At 37.2% G+C, this 6,073-nt stretch overlaps 1 pseudogene; it reads left to right on the top strand.

Annotated features, from left to right (window-relative positions):
* Positions 1–3,791: 3,791 nt before the first annotated feature.
* On the top strand, positions 3,792–5,723 carry LOC122910133 (annotated as a pseudogene).
* Positions 5,724–6,073: the final 350 nt, after the last annotated feature.

Raw genomic sequence — 6,073 nt, 5'->3', positions numbered from 1 at the left:
ATTTTCAGAAAGATTTTCCTGACTTAACGTTTCACCCCCCTATTGATTCTTCTAGTTCTCATGTATTTTTGGTGTCCAAAATCCCATTCTTAGGCTTGGTAATTTCTTTTAATAACATTCTATTTTTGTTTTGTGGCTGCAATATCATCTTGCACCTCTGTGGAGATCCTATTAAAATATTTTTTGAAGTTTCTTGATCCTCCTTGCATTTTCTATTTTATGTATTTCATTTTAAAGATTTTATTTATTTATTTGGCAGAGAGAGAGCACAAGCAGGGGAAGCAGCAGAGGGCTTTTGATCCCAGGATCCTGGGATCATGACCTGAGCTAAAGACAGATGCAACTGATGCAACTGTGCCCCTACATTTTCTGTTTTGTTTTTTAATAGATTGTTTGCTTTTGTTGTTGTTGTTGTTGTTGTTGTTGTATTTCATCTTCAGAGTTCTATTTGCATGAGCAGAATTAGTCACTGGTGGACATCACTTAACAATAAGCTGACTTTTTCATTGAAGGGCACACAAATATCAGTATTTCTCTGGGGTTTTTTTTCACCACTGGCAGATTTTTCCCTGACAGTGATTCTCTATACTCCCACCTGGTTGTGTACAAGTGAAGCTGGGCGAATTTTCGTATTGTTTGGGGAAAGATTTCAACATTCCTAGATATGGAAGTTCCAGTCTTCTGTAGTGTGAAGACAGGGTACCAACTGGCTAAAGATTGGAGAAGATGCGAAAAGCTGTTTCATAAATGAATTTCCAACTGATTTTTCAGAGATCCCTAAGACTTAAAGTTACCAAGTTCTCCCAGGGTTCTGAGACATGAATCATCTTGCTCTTTGTCTGCTTGCCCCTCACCCTTTCATTTAACTTTTCTAGATTGCTGAGTCAACAACCACAGTCCATCCATTTCTCATCTTTCAAAAGCTTGTTGGAATTATATCATTATTTTTCTGGGTTTATCGCTTTTTAGAAAAAACTTTTGCTGTCTTTTCAATGGTGCTATAAAATGGACAGAAGTAACCACTTGTGTCTGATAGACCTCATTAACTAGAGATATAATTTTCTCTTCAGTCCTTATAATCTGACTCCATTCCTATCATTTCAGTGAAATTTCTTCCATAATGGTCATAACCAACTATACTATATTACTATATACATTGGGGATTGCCTTGACTTCATATTCCTTGATATTTTGGCATTTAATACAACTGGTTACTCCTTGAAATTCTCCTTTTGGGGGTTGAATGATCCCATATTCTCCTGGTTTTCTTCTACTTCCTCATCTGGTCCTCAGTCTTCCTCGTTTGCTCTTCCTCTTTTTGTAACAAAAATGTTACAAGTCCAAGTAACATTTAAATGTTCAAGTCCAAGTCACCAGATCTGTAGTCAACAAGATAAAGACCCAGAAGAGTTTATAGTACAGTTCCAATGTGAGTCCAGGAGAGCTGATGGTGTAAGTTCTAGTCTGAAAGCTGGTAGTCTTTAGACACAATGAAGTTTGATGTTTTTTGTTTTTTTGTTTTTTTTTGTTATCCTATTTTTTTTCCAATTTATTTATTTTCAGAAAAACAGTATTCATTATTTTTTCACCACGCCCAGTGCTCCATGCAAGCCGCGCCCTCTATAATACCCACCACCTGGTACCCCAACCTCCCACCCCCCCACCACCTCAAACCCCTCAGATTGTTTTTCAGAGTCCATAGTCTCTCATGGTTCACCTCCCCCTCCAATCTACCCAAAAGCACATGATCTCCCTGATATGAGGAAGTGGTGATGCAACATGGGGGCTTAAGTGGGTAGGAGAAGAATCCATGAAACAAGATGGGATAGGGAGGGAGACAAACCATAAGTGACTCTCAATCTCACGAAACAAACTGTGGGTTGCTGGGGGAGGGTGGTTGGGAGAAGGGGGGTAGGGTTGTGGAAGTTTGATGTTTTAGTTTGAGTGCGCAGGTTAGAAAAGATTGATATTCCAGCTCATGTAGGCAGGAATTTCCTCTTACTCATGAGAGAGTCAGCCTTTTTGTTCTGTTTAGGCCTTCAACTAATTTGATAAGGTCCACCCACATTAAGAAGGGCAGTCTCTTTATTCAGTCTACCTAATCAGTTGTTAATCTCATCGAAAAACACCCTCACAAAGTCAGAATAGTGTTTAACCAGATATCTGAGCATGTCATTGCCTAGTCAAAATGACATGTAAAATTAACCATCACAATTGGTTAATCAAGAAATGTCAGTCATATTAGACAGTCATAAAAGAGATACATATTAAACTGGAACTTTGAATTTTATATCAAACATATAAATACATATTTACTTACCTTCCTTTTATAATAGACCCAAGGCTTTTTTTTTAATATGAATCGGGTAACTGGAGTTCCAGATAGTCTTTCTCACAAAACTATACTCATAATTCATCTACATTTTCATATACATCTACTTAATTCATCTACATTTCCTAGTGTGTTTCAAGTGAGAAAAAGATCTTAAAGCTAAAAGCAAAACTTGTCTAGCCCTTAAAAGGGTTTTTTTCCCAATTCTTTATAATTATTTGATTTGATCTCATTTTAAAAAGCAGTTTGTTTTCTGAAGTATTTAATTTAGTTTTCACAGCAGCAACATTTTTCTTTTACATCCTGTCATCTTGGGTAATATGTAGTTGTCAAGTTGTATTAACATGTAGTTGTTATAGTATTACAATGACAAGGTTTCAAATCAAACACAATTGAGTCTAGGGAAGCATACAACTCAGCTGATGGGAGCACAAGTACAAGGATAGAATGGGGGCTAGTATGGCAGTGCTGAGGTTCAGTTTGCTGTGGGAATCAGCCAGTATGATTCACAGAGAGAGGGTAGAGAGTCTATTAATCCTGAGAGTCCCCTCAGTGGAAGCCTTTGTGAGTTGCTCCCCATATCATCAGGCTAAAATGACATTAAACATTAACATCTGTTTGCATCAGATTTATTTGAGAGCTCCCAGAGGACATATGTCTCCAGAAAAATAAAATAAACAAGAGGAAGAGAATCTATTTCCAGAATTTTCTAGGAACTTTCTTGACACCTTTTGTTTATTCATCAGTTCCTATTTTCATAATTGCTTTCAAATATGTAATTTAAAAATGATAATTCTTACTCAAGTCTCTCTGAGTTATTGCCTTTGGTATCTCAAGAGTAAAATCATATGCTGTTTTATTGAAATGCCTACTTTTACTATAACAACTACTTTTTTAGAGCAAGTAAAATTCTGCTCTTTTCATTCAGATGATAAAATAATCACTGTTGCACAGTGAAGACAATTCAGAAATCAGTACTTTGATGCATAATGCCATGTAAAGGCAAATCCCATTTTTACTTTTATGTAGTGATAAAACACAGCTCAACACTTTCATACGACAAGTTGATATATAAAGAAATACTATTACTTTTGCTAATTATTCTGATATATTTGGGAATCTAAGTAACAAAAGTCTTAAAAAGTTAAGCTTTGGGAAATGATAAAAGAAAAAGACTAATTTTTAATAATTTTTTTCTGAATACCTTAAAAGATAGTGCTCTGTTATACAAAGCCTTCAGGGACTGTGTTAAACACTCTAGTGACCAGTTAGTAACATTTATACTAAGTAATTTGTCACATTTTCTTTTAATAGTATACCTTTATTAGAGACAAAAATATTTGCTATTTATGAGAGGCCTCCAGGGTCAGAAGGCCTCAGTTTGAATCTCAGCTCCACGTCTTCCTATCTAGCTGAACTTGGGTGGTTATTTAAGTCCCTGAAGTGTTAGTGTTGCCAAATGCTGGATCCTCAAAAATTCCACGAAAATAACCTGTTGAAAGGTAAATCTGAATCTATTGCTCACTAAGGGAGAACACAGATTTGACAACGAATTAGTAGCATCTTGGAAGGAAGAGAGCAAAGCTGTGATATGAAGTTTTGTTATTTGGTGGGCTTAGGGTTTCTTTCTTGTTCTTTCTCCAGCTCCTTTAGGTGTAGGGTTAGGTTGTGTACCTGAGACCTTTCTTGTTTCTTGAGAAAAGCTTGTACCGCTATATATTTTCCTCTCAGGACTGCCTTTGTTGTGTCCCACAGATTTTGAACCGTTGTATTTTCATTATCATTTGTTTCCATGATTTTTTTCAATTCTTCTTTAATTTCCCGGTTGACCCATTCATTCTTTAGAAGGATGCTGTTTAGTCTCCATGTATTTGTGTTCTTTCCAAACTTCCTCTTGTGGTTGAGTTCTAGCTTCAGAGCATTGTGGTCTGAAAATATGCAGGGAATGATCCCAATCTTTTGATACCGGTTGAGTCCTGATTTAGGACCGAGGATGTGATCTATTCTGGAGAATGTTCCATGTGCACTAGAGAAGAATGTGTATTCTGTTGCTTTGGGATGAAGTGTTCTGAATATATCTGTGATGTCCATCTCATCCAGTGTATCATTTAAGGCCTTTATTTCCCTGTTGATCTTTTGCTTGGATGATCTGTCCATTTCAGTGAGGGGAGTGTTAAAGTCCCCTACTATTATTATATTATTGTTGATGTGTTTCTTTGATTTTGTTATTAATTGGTTTATATAGTTGGCTGCGCCCACGTTGGGGGCATAGATATTTAAAATTGTTAGATTTGGTTTAAGGCAAGTCTTTCAAGGCAAGGGATGGCTTTTAATTAGGATGGGATAAAGGTCACAGCAGAATGCTTGAGGATTTGTGGGTACAGCAAAATGAGGGCTTTGAGGTAAAGGTATGGAAAAAACAGAAAGCAAAGAATTATTTGATGCTATCTATTGAAAAGCCAAACAGTCTTACATTCATTAAAAATGGATTTTTTAGGAAGTTCCTGAAAGGAACATTGAAGCTATTTTTAACTTTTATCTCTCTGGACAAAAATTTCCGGCAATAGTTAAGACATTGTGATAAAGACAGTGGCAGAGTAAAATCACGATAATGTGTATAGTCAAGTATGTTTGTGACGTGGAGCGAGTAGATGGTTTTGATTCTTAGTTTCCATTTGCAAAATGGGAATAATAATAGCATATTTATGGATGATTTGCCAAGTAAGTATTAACAGACCTTCTAGAAGGAAACTGTATGAAGTAGAGGAAGAAAGTTTCAAAGTTGGTCAAATGTAGATTTACTTCTAAATTACAACTTTGTGGTAAGTATGATTCTGTTTTGGTGGTCCTCAGAGTGATACTTCTGACAGGGTTATTGTGGGAATTATATTAAATAATGAATGAGAGTCCCAAAAATCAAATATGCAAGTTGACTCAGTGAAAAGCAGCAGAAGTGACTTAAATCTTTAAGTGTCAAATGGAGAAATACTTCATATGCAACCTCAGGCTTCAGCCATACCTCTCCAGGCAAATTCTGCTTCCCTGCAATATCTTCTCCTTTGGCTTTCCAGCAACCAGTAAAAGCATTTAACAACCATGGTTCTCGTTCTCCAGGCACCAAAGAAACAACAGCTCATAACCAACACCTCCCCAGCCGGGTCCTCCCATGGCTCAGAGCACACAGTCCCAGCAAGTCTTCCCAACAATCTCAACAGTCCTACTTCAACCAGATCTGCAGGAACAACCACAGTGAGAAGTGGCTTGCTGAGACCCACTTCCCCACCCCCCAATGCCTCACAGGAAACTTGCACAACCTATTCGTGGACCCTTCCCAGCTCCTAAAACCTGTGGTCGCCTGAAAGAGGACAGTTGGATAAACGGTTGTTATTGATGAGCAGAGACAAGAATGCAGGGGTCCACAGCTTCATGGATACCCCTTTACTAAACTAAAAGACAACTTTTATATGCACACTGTTCAGATAAGGCTTGGAATTTATAAAACCCCAGCCTTCTCTGCCATAAGTAGCACAAACTGACAGAGATGATCAAAAAGCAGGGGTGTTTTGGTTTTTGTTTGTTTGGTTTTTATTTATTAAATTTTGGTGGGGGGGTTTTAAGTTGTTTTTTGTTTTGTTTTGATTTGTTTTTCAGATTTTATTTATTTATCTGTCAGAAAGAGAAAGCACAAGCAGGGGGAGCGGCAGGCAGAGGGAGAAACAGGCTTCAGGGAGCCTGATGCAG

Source organism: Neovison vison, chromosome 6, assembly GCF_020171115.1.
Source record: "Neovison vison isolate M4711 chromosome 6, ASM_NN_V1, whole genome shotgun sequence".
NCBI lineage: Eukaryota > Metazoa > Chordata > Mammalia > Carnivora > Mustelidae > Neogale > Neogale vison.
The sequence above is the reverse complement of the archived record's forward strand: the minus strand, read 5'-3'. Positions and strand labels throughout refer to the sequence as shown.